Source organism: Heterocephalus glaber, unplaced genomic scaffold (assembly GCF_053883595.1).
Source record: "Heterocephalus glaber isolate CG9 unplaced genomic scaffold, H.glaber_assembly_v1.0 deba00001586, whole genome shotgun sequence".
NCBI lineage: Eukaryota > Metazoa > Chordata > Mammalia > Rodentia > Bathyergidae > Heterocephalus > Heterocephalus glaber.
Window position 1 is genome coordinate 8,782,916 of NW_028258364.1, and position 13,616 is coordinate 8,796,531.

At 36.5% G+C, this 13,616-nt stretch overlaps 1 pseudogene; it reads right to left on the reverse strand.

Annotated features, from left to right (window-relative positions):
• The window catches only part of LOC101723033 (charged multivesicular body protein 5 pseudogene), a 49,613-nt pseudogene that overhangs the window by 1,396 nt on the left and 34,601 nt on the right, over window positions 1–13,616 (reverse strand).

The window sequence follows — 13,616 nt, forward strand, 5'->3', positions numbered from 1 at the left end:
AATTCCTATTTGCAATTCTATGAATTTTTTTTTTTGGTACCAGGGATCGAACTCGGATCCTTGTGCTTGTGAGGCAGGAGCTAGAACCACTGAGCTAAATCCCCAGCCCACTATGAATTTTTCTTTCTATACTTGAAGTTGTGTTTAAGTGCATTTATTCTAGGAAAAATAAATTTAATCTTTTCAAATTAACCCTGTACTTACAAACACCCAATGATAAATGTAAACGCATTGTATACCTAAAATGTACCAATAAAAGAACAAAAAAAAAAGCACAAATTAACCCTGTACTGATCTTCTTTCACCTTGTTTAACTTTAAAATTTATTTCTTTCAATAGTGATATGACTATATCAGCTTTCATTTCCTACATATATGCCACCTTTCCTACCTTTTTATTTCAACCTTCTGGTGTCTTTATGCCCTCAGTGTATGTGTGTGTGTGTGTGTGTGTGTGAAATTTATTTTAACTAAAAACACACATAGATGGCTTTATTTTGTGCTTTTATTTTTTCTTTTTCTAAATTTATTTTTTCTTTCCTTTTTTATGCATTTTCACCCTTCATTGCTTTGAACAGCTAATAATATAATATACATACACATAAATAATGTTTCCATTATTCTTAAGCCTTCCTGCAAACTGAACATACATATTGACTAAAATCTTTAATCAACATCTTTATTGTCAACCATATAACACATGGAATTTGGAGTATTTTTAATACAACACTGGTTTGGACATGGCTTGAGTGTCCCCAAATGTGTTGAATGTCATGTTTAGATAATGAATGCCCATTGTGAGATATTCAGAGCATGGAGCTTAATCTAACTATGGTGTTTAGAGGTGGGGCCTTTGGACAGTAATTAGAATTAGATAAGATCATCAGAATGGAGCCCCATGATTGAATATTGGTGGCTTTAGGGGACCCAGAGAGGAAACACACTTGTGCGCCTGCTTTTTGCCATGTGATGCCCGGTACTGCCTTGAAAGTAAGTAAGAAGGCCATCCCCATATGAGGCCCCTTGACCTTGCACCTCCAGAGCCATAAGCCACATAGATCTCTTCTCTTTATGACTTGTGTTTTTAACAACAGAAAATGGACTAATACAATGACCACTACACCTGCCACTTAGGTAGTACCATATGGTCCATTAGAAAAAACTAGGCCAGAGCAAAGGAAACAGGAGTTCTAAGAAGGAGGAGGCTGGATGCAAATTTTTTTCTTTTTCTTTTTCTTTTTTTGAGGTACTGGGGATCCAACAGAGGACCTTGCGCTTGCGAGGCAGGCACAGTGCCCCTGAGCTAAATCTCCAGCCTGGATGCAATTTTTTTTTCTTTTTAATTCTTTTATTGGTACATTTTAGGTATACAATATGTTTACATTTATCATTGGATGCTTGTACCTATACATGATGTATCTTAATTCTTATTTTTCCCCATTACCTGTGCGCCCTCCACCCCTCCACCCTTCACTATTTACATAGACTTCATTTCCATTTTTTTTTCTTTTCTCATAATTTTTCCTTTCCATTCCTTCCTTTCCCCATGTTCTCCCACCACTCCTACCCCTTTGGACCTTTTCCTATTTCAAAGTATCAATTATTAGTTATTAAACCTTTTAATCCTTATTTACACTCTCATTTTCTCACACTAGAGAAACTATTTGGTATTTATACATGTGTCCTACTTATTTCACTTAAGAGTATGGCCTCAGTATGCATCCATTTAGCTATAAATGACTCTAGTTTCTCATTCTTTATGGATGAGTAGTGCTCCATTTTATAAAAAAACCACATCTTCTTTACTGGATGCAATTTAAAATGCAGTGGTCAGTCCAGGCCTCATTCAGAAGATATTTGAGCACAGATTTGAAAGAGATGGTGTTAGCCATACAGAACCTGAGGCAACAGCATTCCGCAAGTACAAAAGGATCAGCAAGAATCAGGCAAAAGAATCAGCAAGTACAAAAGCCATAAGGAAAGCATAAACCTAGAGAGTTCTAGGGACATCGAGGATCCCAGTGTGGCTGGAAAGAGTGAGACGGAGGGGAGTGATAGAGATGAAGTCAGACATCATAAAGGTCAGCACAGGTTGGATTTTTGGACTTTTATGTCATTTTAAAGATCAGTCTCTCCCTCCCTCTCTCTTTCTCTCTCTCTCTCTCTCTCTCTCTCTCTCTCTCTCTCTCTCTCTCTCTCTCTCTCTCTCTCCTTTCTCTCTCTCTTCCCTCTCTCTCTCTCATTTCTTTCTCATTTTTTCCAGTACTAAGGTTTAAACTCAGCGACTTTATACTGAGCTATATCACCACCCTTTTTCTGAGCTAAGATCTCCTTAAATTGCTAAATTGCCCAGGCTAGGCTCAAAAAGTAGTTCTGGGATTACAGTTGTGCACCATTGCACCCCAGTGATCTGTGGGCTTTCATTCAGAGTAATCCATGGAGCTTTTGGAGCGTTTGGAGTAGAGAAGTGAAACAATTGACTTTCATTTGTAAAAGCCTCTTCTTTATCTAAATACTATGATACAAGATTCTTTCTGCATATACAAATACCTGTTTAAAAGGAGATAAGGAAATCTTCTGGGAGACACTTTTAAGGATTTCATACTAATAAAAGCTTCTTAAATCTAAGTTTTCAGTAGAAAAAGTTAAAAGCATAATCAGAAATAAACGTTATATAATAATTGCTCAAAGAATAGATATAAATATAGATATTCTGTTTTGTCCCTTAACAATATACTATGAAATTTTTTTATCCAAGCAAATATATCTCTGCATTAATTTTTCAGTGATATTCCATTAAATATATGAACCATAATTTATTTAAAGCATTTTTATCTCCTCTACATTAACATTGTTTCCTATTTTTGCTATTATTACAAATATTATATGTTCTCATTTATATTTTTGTTTACTTGTCTCATTACTTCTATGGTATACATTTCTAGAGTAGTTTTGTCAAGCCTATTTTCAAATTTTTGAGATTCCCCAGTTTTCAGAAACTTTGGCTTATTTAGCTTTCTTTTTTTTTTGGTACCGTGGATCAAACTTGGGACCTTGCGCTTGCAAGGCAGGCGCCAGAACCACAGAGCTAAATCCCCGGCCCTTATTTAGCTTTCTGAAAAGTGATAAAATATATTCTTTGGACACAGTCACCCCCACCCTACCAATCAACAAATCCAAGTATCACCTAAGCTTTATGGGGCAAAGACTGTTCAACTAGGTGTGGATAGAGAAAGAAAAAGCCAATATCTGAAATCCCTTGGGATATATGAATAATGACCTTCTTCCTGAAGGAAAACAAAACAAAGCCCTGGCAAAAATTCAAAGAAAATTTGGGAGCACTATAGTTTTCTATTCCTTGATTTCAGCATTTCATGATGTTTTTATGTCATTTGCAAACAGTAATCCAGGTTATTCTATTTAGATAACACATCTTTTCTTTTCTTCTTTTCTTGCCCTTTATGTCTTCCTTCTGAAAATTCTTTAAAATGCTGTCTCTGGAGAAAAGAATTAAAAATAAGGATGAATTTCTGGCAGAACAGCACTATAACGTATGCTCTGTCTTTCTTCCTAGTTTCCCTACCAGTTCATAATTCTTCAGAAGAAAATAACTTTTTACTGATAGAATTATTCTCCTTAATCTCTGTGCATTATAACTTGGAAACTTTCCTAGACCAACATGGCAAAATACTTTAGGGCAAGTAAAAAACAGTAAAGTTGACCTTGACCAAAATTCAAATGATCTTTCAAGGTTGGCTCTATTAGAGGAACTGGGGACCTGCAGACATGGCTGTGGCAGCAAGAACAGCCAAGGGGGGAAAATCAGCACTACTATCTCTCACAGCACAATCCAAGGCTTGATGGTAGGAGGGGTCAGGGTATGGGGACCAAAGACTGGGGAGGTAGTTTGAAAAGAACACCACATTGGTTTGCAGCATAAGACTCAAATGTTCCAACTATCAGCCTGAAACACATATTTCTTAGTAGTAGAACAAGTGATCAACAGCCTGAGTGTTGCAGTTAACCAGAGGAAAACTAGACCTTGTCCCAAAACTCACACAGCCCAGATACTAGAACTTTTTCATAACTAAAAGTAAAATATTAATCTCCAGAAAGCCTCTCTTAAAAGCAGTCACTTGGTCTGTGGAGAGAAGATTGCAGCTGCTTTTGAAGAGCTCTGTTGTTTATTTCTTAGTCTCTGTTGGCCCCAGTGTTCTAGTCTTTTAAAAAACAACTGGGGATTTAATCTAGGGCCTTTGCAATGAGCTACATCACCAGCTTTTTCTTTTTTTCTTTTCTTTCTTTTTTTTTTTTTTTTTTTTTGAGACAGGATCTTGCTAAATCACTAAGATGTCCTGCAGTATGGGCTCAAACTTGCAATTCTCCTGCCTCAGGGTCCCAAAATGCTGGGATTACAGGCATGTGCTGCTGTGCCCAGTTGAGTGTTCTATCTAGTCTTTAAAATGAAAAAGTTAATACCTACTGCCACAGAGCTGCTGTGAGGGTATAATGTGTAAAGCACCCAGCATAGTGCAAGACACAGAATGCCAGCCATGGTTACATTACTAATCCTTTCTAGATCACAACTGACTCATCTATAAAATTAAACATGGTATTTGATGATTACTAATTTCTTCTAAATCAATTCTAATTCACATATCTTTTAAATACTTTGCAAGCACAAAAGCTGTGCCTACTTGAAAGATTTAATCATAGGACTTTAAATTTTAAAATATATCTTGTTTACTTGTTTATTTACAGATAAATAAAATCACAGTTAAATGCAATGTCATCATATTTAACAACTGAGCCTTCAACTTCCATTTAACCCAATGAGGTACAGAATATACACAGTCAAATACACACGGAAATCTCTTCCTCTCTTCTCACTGCTTTGAGCTCATTTCCTATAATACTCTCTTGTCAGTCTTTCCCAACCTCAGTAGTTTCCTTGGCATTCTCTGGAATGCCAACCCCAGCTCCTGGGGAGGACCCTGAAAACACAAATTACAACCAGAGATGATTGGCAGCTCCAGGAAAATAAAACAGTCTGTAGTGCTAGTCCCAAGAAGAGCCCATAGTTTCCATAAACTGCAAATATAGTGTGAAATTTTATACTTTCTACCTGGCCTTCTAGAATTGAAGAAGAAATCTACTGCAGCAGTCATATTTGAGAGTGATTAATCAGGAGCAATTTGGAGAAGGGGTTAGTTTTTAAGACTAAGCTACTTTGGGAATCAAAGCCACAGAACCATTACACTTCAGGGTTTCTAGGGTCACCCTACCACAGTGACTGGTTGGGAGACAGCCACAAGAGACAGTCATGGAGAGTGGGGCAGTCTAGACCCCCTGAAAAGATTAAGAAGCAGTGAGCCCAGAGTGGGAAAGACATGGTGGTCCCACCTTCCAGGGCAAGGAGGCAGGCAGGTTGTGTATGGTTTTCTGAGGGCAATGGGTCTGAAAATACTGACATTAACTCCAGTGGACTGCATGACCTCTCCCTACACTGCCTGCTTCCAACACAGAGCCCAGAGGTCAGTTTGCTTTTTGCATCTGCCAATGTGATCAGGAATATGAATATTTTGCTTACTTGAAATTTATTTTCAGATAAATAAGATCACAGTAAATGCTTGGATGGTTGCCATAACCCAGGATGTATGGACACAGGGTCCTTTGAAGCAAAGTGAGCCCCTCACAAGCCCACAGGTCACAAAGCTAGACAGAGATAGCAGTGGCTTGGGATGCACAGAGGGGCACAAATACTAAGAGCTTGTTTGTTTTCAGTTACTTTTACCTAATTCTATTAACTTTCTTTTATTCCTTAATTGGATTATTTATCTAGTAATCTAGTTTTTTCCTTTCCCCACTCCCTCTGTTTTTATTATTACTAGTAAGATTTATTAATTTTTAGATATTTATTTGACTGCCATTATTGCTGAATTATTTTCTATTGTTAATGTTATATAATTGTTGTATTTAGTAGATATTTACTGTATGTCAAAGAAAAAATATATATATTCTATATATAGGTACATATATGAGAGAGACAGATAGAAAGAGAGAGAGAGAGAGAGATCTGTGAAAAACTGAAAGTGTAAATGAGGACCAAAATGTATAATAGATATTGTGAAATAGGAAGAAAAGGTCCAAAGGGGAAGGAGAAGTAGGGAAGGGGATGGGGGAAAGGAAAGAAAAAAATATGAGAAAGGAAGGAAAAAACAGAAACAAAGTGTTTGTAAATAGAGAGGGGTAGAGGGGTGGAAAGGAGGGAAGAAGAATGGGGGAAAAACCAAGAATCAATATATCATGTACGGGTAAAAATTCCCAATGATAAATGTGATCATAATGTATACCTAAAATGTACCAATAAACTTAATGAATATTTTAAAAAGAAAAAGGAAACTAAAGGAATCAGTACTGGAAAAATAATGTAATGACAGGATTCAGTAAACACCTTACAATAATAACTCTCAATGCCAATGATCTTAACTCCCCAGTCAAAAGACACAAACTGGTAGATTAGATGAAAAAACAAATTGCAACCATATATTGCCTCCAGGAGATATACCTCATCCAAAAGGAAGCTCCTAGACTAAAGGTAAGAGGATGGAAAATGATACTCCATGCAACCCAAGCCCAAAAGCATATAGGAGTAACTATATTATTTCAAACACAACAGACTTCAAGCCAAAACTTATCAGAAGAGACAAAGATGGACACTACATAATGGTAAAGGGAACAATTCAACAGGAAGAGATAACAATTGAAAATATACATGTTAAAATTCATCAATCAAAAACTACTGGACAGAAGGGCCCAGAATGTAGCTCAGTGGCACAGTGCCTGCCTGGCAGGCACGAGACCCTGGTTCGATTCCCGGTACAAAAAAAAAAAAATCTACTGGACAGAAAAGGACAGCTAACAATACAATAATAGTAGGGGACTTCAACACCCCACTCTCACAGTTAAACAGGTCAACCAGACAAAATATTAGCAAAGAAGCATCAGAGTTAAATCAAACCATGGAACAAATGAACTTAACAGAGGGCCAGGAATGTAGCTCAGTGGCGCAGCACCTACCTTGCAAGTGTGAGGCTCTGAGTTTGATTCCTGGTACCAAAAAACAGATATCTACAGAGTGTTTTATCCAACAACAACAGAATACATATTTTTCTGAGCAACACATGGAACTTTTTCCAAAACAGACTATATCTTAGGCCATAAAGAATGTATAAATAAATATAAAAGAATTGAAATAATCCCCTGTACACTATCAGATCATAGTGGAATGAACCTAGAAAGGAACAGCAAAGAGAAGAAGGAGGAGGAGAAGGAGAAGGAGAAGGAAGCGGAGGAGGAGGAGGAGAAGAAGGAGAAGAAGGAGAAGGAGAGGAAGAAGGAGGAGGAGGAAGAGGAGGAGGAGGCATAGATACTACACAAACACATGGAGATAAAACATTATTGAAAAATTAATGGATCACAGAAGAAATCATGGAAGAAATTTTAAAAGTTCCTACAATAAAATGATAGTAGAAGCACAATATATCAAAACCTATGGAACACAATGAAAGCAGTTCTAAGAGGAAAGTTTATAGCTGTGACTGCACAGATTTTTAAAAACTGATTTGTAAATAGGGAGGGATGGAGGGGTTGAAGGGAAGGCAGAGGAAGGGGGAAAAAATAAGAACCAAAAGAGATATGTAAAAGTGCATATTTCCAATGATAAATGTCATTATATTGCATACCTAAAATGTACCAATAAAATAAAATTTAAAAAAATAATAATTTGATAGTTTCTAGTTCACATGAGGATATAAACTATTCATATCTTCTTGAAGTTTTAATAGAAATTCTATTGTTCTGCAAATTTTTATATTTCTTAAAATGTTTTCAGTAGTAGATGCTTCATAAAATATTAATTTCTCAGGAGGAAAATAATATTTATTTTTTAAATCGGTAAGATTGAGTATTATTTTTAAGTTTTACAATCTAATGAATGATGCAGATGCTAATTATCTTTTTTTTTTTCTGGTACTGGGGATCGAACTGTTGCTAATTATCTTAAGGAATTTTTTTCAAAAACTGAGTCATCACAAATAACCTATTGATGCATTCTAAGGTCCTACAAAAATAACATCAAATCCAAAATTTATATAAGAAAATAAATTATAAAGATCAGAGCAGAAATTAATGAAATTGAGACTAAAAAGAGCACAAAGAATCAATGATTCAGAGTTGCTTCTTTGAAAGAATAAACAAGATTTATAAACTTATACCCAAATTTACCAAAAAGAAGAAAGAAAAGAAAAAACCCCATATCAATGCAATTAGAAATTAAAAAGTTGAAATCACCACCACCACCACCAAAATCCAGAGGATTATAAGAAACTACTTCAAAAATGAATGATCCAATAAGTTAGAGAACCTAGAAGAAATGGAGAAATTCCTAGACACCTATAAATTACCAAAATTGCATCAAGAAGATATAGATTAATTAGAGGCAACAAAATACATGCAGTAAAGAAAATTCCACCATCAAAGAAAAGCCCAGTACCTGATGGATTCACTCCAGAATACAACCAGAACTTCAGGGAAGATCTAAAGGCAATACTACCTAAACTCTTCAATGAAACCAAAAGGGAAGAAGTACTGCCAAACTCATTTCTGGAAGCTAGCATTACCTTTATAACAAAACCAGAGAATTTAACAAAAAAAACAGACTACAGGTCAATTTCCCTAATGAACAAAAATTCTCCACAAAATACTGGCAAACAGAATGCAACAGTTCATTGACAAGATCATAAATCATAACCAGGTTTGCTTTATTCCAGGACTAAAAGGATGGGTCAACATATGCAAATCAATAAATCATCACATAAGCAGAGAAAAGCAGAAAAATCACATGATCATTTCAATAGGTACAGAAAAAGCCTTTGACAAAATCCATTCATGAAAGAAAATGCTGACAAAGGTACAAGAGGATATTAACTGAACTGATAAAAGCTATTTATGACATGCCAACATCACACTAAATGGGAAAACACTGAAAGTGTTTCCTATAAAATAAGGAAAAAGACAAAGATGTCCACTCTCACCACTCCTGTTCAATATAGTGCTTGAAATTTTAGCCAGAGCTATCAGGTAAAAGAAGAAATAAAAAGGATACATATAAAAAAAGAAGAAGTCAAACTATCCCTATTTGTGTAGCATGATCCTTTACATAGAAGACCCCAAAGACTCCTTCAAACCCCTAGAATAAACAATTCAGCAAAGTGACAAGATACTAAATAAACATACAAAAATCAATAACATTCCTGTACACTAACAATGAACCCACCAAAAAAGGAATCAGGAAACAATTCCATTAACAATAGTTTCAAGAAAATTAAATACTTAGGAATTAACCTAACCAAGAAAATGAAAGACCTCTACAATGAAAACTATACTATTCTGAAAAAAAGAGAGAGAGACTGAAAAGGATATCAGAAAATGAAAAGACATTGGTTCCAGGATAGACAGAACCAATATTGTCAAAATGGCCATATTAAAAAAATGATATATAGATTTAGTGCAATCCCAATAAAAATGCCAAGAATACTCTTTACAGAACTAGAAAAAATCCTAAAATTCATATGGAACCAGAAGAGACCTAGAATAGCAAAACAAACACTGGGCAACAAGAGCAAAGTGGGAGACATCACAATTCCAGATTTGAAGTTACATTACAAAACTACAGTTATATATTTTTTAAAGCATGGTATTGGCACAAAAATGTACATGCTGATCAATGGAACAGAATAGGGGATGCAGGAAAAAGAAAAAAGCACATTTATACATCTGATCTTTAGTAAAGGGTCAAAACATATGCTAGAAATGAGGTAACCTCTTTAACAAATGTCACTGGGAAAATTGGTTATCCATATGCAGAAGAATGAATCTCAATTTATAGCTCTCATTCTATACTAAAATGAAATCAAGGGGCCGGAGATTTAGCTCAGTGTTTTCACCGCCTGCTGCACAAGCACAAGGACCCGAGTTCAATCCCCGGTACCAAAAAAAAAAGAGGCATTACAATGCCTCTTACTGTAAAATAAAATCGAAATGGATCAAAGACCTAAATATTAAAACAGAAAAAATGAATCTGCTGGAAAATAAAACAGGTAAAACTCTTGAAGACATGGTAGGCATAGGCAAGGACTTTCTGAATAAAACCCAGTGACACAAAAAATATACCAAGAATCATCAAATTGGCTCATATCAAATTAAAAAGCTTCTGCATACCAAAAGAAACAACAAATAGCACAGAGACAACACTGAGAGTTGCAGAGAAAATTAAAGAAGAAATTAGGCAGTTTCTACAATGAAACGATAATGCCAATACAACATACTGGAACTTATGGGATGCAATGAAGCCAGTCCTAAAAGGGAAATTTAGAGAAATGAATTCCCATATCAGAAAAATAGAATAAGCTCAAATAAACACCATAATGGTCAACCCTAAGCTTCTAAAAAAGGAACAGGTCCAGCCCAAAGCTCATACAGGAAGGAAATTATAAAACTCAGGACAGAAATGAATGGAATGGAGACTAAGAAAACAATACAATGAATCAAAGAATTGGTTCTTCAAAAGATTAAATAAAATTGACAAAACCTGAGCCAACTGTATCAAAAAAAGGAAAGAACAGACTCAAATCCATGCAATTAGGAATGAAAAGGGTGAAATCACTTTTTTTCTTCTACTTTTCACTTTTTTTCTTGTCCCTTCTTTCATTTCTCCCACCCTCCAAAGGGTGAAGTCACCATAGATCCTGCAGAAATCCAGAAGATTATCAATACCTACTTTGAGAATCTATATTCTAATAAGATGGAAAGCACAGGAGAAATGACAGATTCCTAGATACATAGGAGTTACCAAAGCTGAATCAAGAACATATAAAAATTATAAATAACCCAATATCAGTCAATGAAATTAAAGATCTAATTAAACACCTACCAACAAAGAAAAGCCCAGGAACTGACAGATTCACTGCTGAATTCTCAGGAAATTTAGAAAAGATTTCATGCTGTTACTTCTCAAACTCTTCCGTGAAATTGAAAGGGAGTGGAGCCATGCAGGCAGAGCACCCAGGACTGACTGAGCCCAGCTCTGCCTGGCTAGCTACACCTACTTGCGACCAAGAGCTGGTAAGGACCCCCAGGCATGCCCAACAACCTCCAGTGGAGCCGCGTGGGCCCCTACAACAACACAGCCCCACCACCAACACCACCTCTGGCCTCTTGGCTGTGCAGCTACCTGGTTCCACACTACAGAGGCACAGGGGGACATAAAGGATATTGTCCTGAGCTGCAGAAGTGAACAAGAGAGACAGGGCCTCTCTCAGGCTCCCTGATGATAACTGAAGCCCACTGGAAAAGTGAAGAGAATCTCTTCAGTAAAGGCACACTAGACCACTGTACTTGGTTAAGTTAGAGGGATCATCACCTTCCATTAGAACCCGGCCTATCTTCAGGGGAAAGGCATCTGGAACCTGCAATAGAACCTTGCACAGTTCAACCCTGCAGGAGGACAGGGAGCTCAACTTGGGACTTGCAGCCAGAAATCTGCCTGAATCTCATTGGTCTATGACTGGCTTACCGAGACTCATTGACTTATAACTGCACACTGCTGCCCACGTTGTCTATTGTGACAGAAGAGACATACCCCGAAGCAGTCCCTTCATTTTTCTTTTTTATTTGTTATTTTCAAAATTACCACTATTTTTTGCTCTTATTTTTAATTCTTTTTCCTTCTTTTTCTACTCTTTTAAAATTTTTTATTTTTCTCTTTTTTCTTTCTTTTCTCTTTTCTTTCTTTCTCTCTCTCTCTCCCTTGCTCCCTTGCTGTCCCACACTGTTCTTCATCTCCCTTTGTGTTCCTGATCTGGCCCTAATTTGTATTTCTTCTTTATTTTTCTTTTCTTCTCTTTCCTTCTCTCATCTGTGTCCTCTAGCCTCACTGTTTGCCTTCCCCTATCCTTCTACCTACTTATCCCTCCCTCCCCATCCCTCCTTCCCCAACTCCTTCTAACTCCCTATTCCAAAGGGTAAAGTTGCTATATTGAAGAGTTCATTCACTATAAACATATGTTGGGGTGGTCCTTGATTTTGATTTAATTCACACAGTTAAAGGTGACAGATTAATAACTACTACAAATTGTCATTTTCTAAGAGGTACTTGATGGTATTGTGTGGCTAATTGTATCACTTGGGCTAAGGTGTTGTGATTGATCTAATCAGTTCTATTTCCTGGAATAATGAAAATGAGACAGTTGGAGACTAAAAATCTAAAGAACAGCTATATCTGGAAGACACCTCTCCAAAGCAATCATTCCATAAGGGTTCTAAATACATCAACAAAGATACTTACAATGAGCAACTTCAAAGTATCAACCCAGGAACTAAACCAAGGACAGTACCAAAAACAAAAATTAGAAGACATTTAAGCAAGTCACAAACTCAGACTTCCACCCCACAAAAGGCAAATTCTGGGGGAAACGAGGTGGAAAAGTCTGATAATCAATCACATGGACACCCTGAATTGATAGCACAGGAAGTAACAAAACAGATGAATGAGGTGCTAGAAAAATTCAAAGCAAAAATAATCTCCCAGATAACTTCAGAGATGGTGAGCAGAGTGAAAGACATGATTTGAGGCTCTAGAACAGAAACAGATAAAAAAAAACAGATGAGCTCAGAAATGTGCTGGAAGCCATGAATGCCCAGCATAAGAAAGAAATGGAAACCATGATCTCCCAACATAAGAAAGAAATGGAATCCATGAAACAGATTCAAACGGATATTCAGGAGATTAAAAACTCCACTGAAAGCATGCAAAGTAGATTAAGGGAATCTGAAGATAGAATATCAGATATAGAAGACAGGATTGTGGTAACGGACCATGAAAACAGAGATTTCTTAAAAATAGTAAGAGACCACAAGAAATCAATCCAGCCAGCAGCTGCTAGATGATGCAAAGAAGAACAACATAAGACTGATAGGAGTCCATGAAAAAACAGGAGAAAGTACAATTGACATAAAAAAAACTGTTTACAGAAGTAATAGTAGAAAACTTCCCAGGTGGACAATTGGACACACAGATAAGTGAGGCTTATAGAACTCCAACTAGCCATGATCAAAAAAACTCTACACCTAGACATATAATAGTCAAGATCCCAGAAACCCAAAAGAAGAACAAAATCCTACAGGTACTTAGAGAAAAGAAACAAATCACATACAAAGGAGAGCCCATCAGAATCACAGCAGACTTCTCAACACAAACCCTCAAATCAAGGAGAGCCTGGAGTGAAGTATTTCAAGCACTAAAAGAAAATAACTTCCAACCTAGACTGTTGTATCCTGCACAATTATCTTTCAAAATTGATGGGGAAATTAGGTACTTCCATCACAAAGAACACCTGAGAAATTTCATAAACACCAAACCAGCACTCCAAACAATTCTAAACAATATCCTAGAAAAAGACAATACAGGTCACAACTCCATGAGGCCCAACAGAGGGAAGCCACCAGGCAAGGTAAGATACTAAAGGGAAAGGAGGACAAAATAAGAAATAAAAGAGC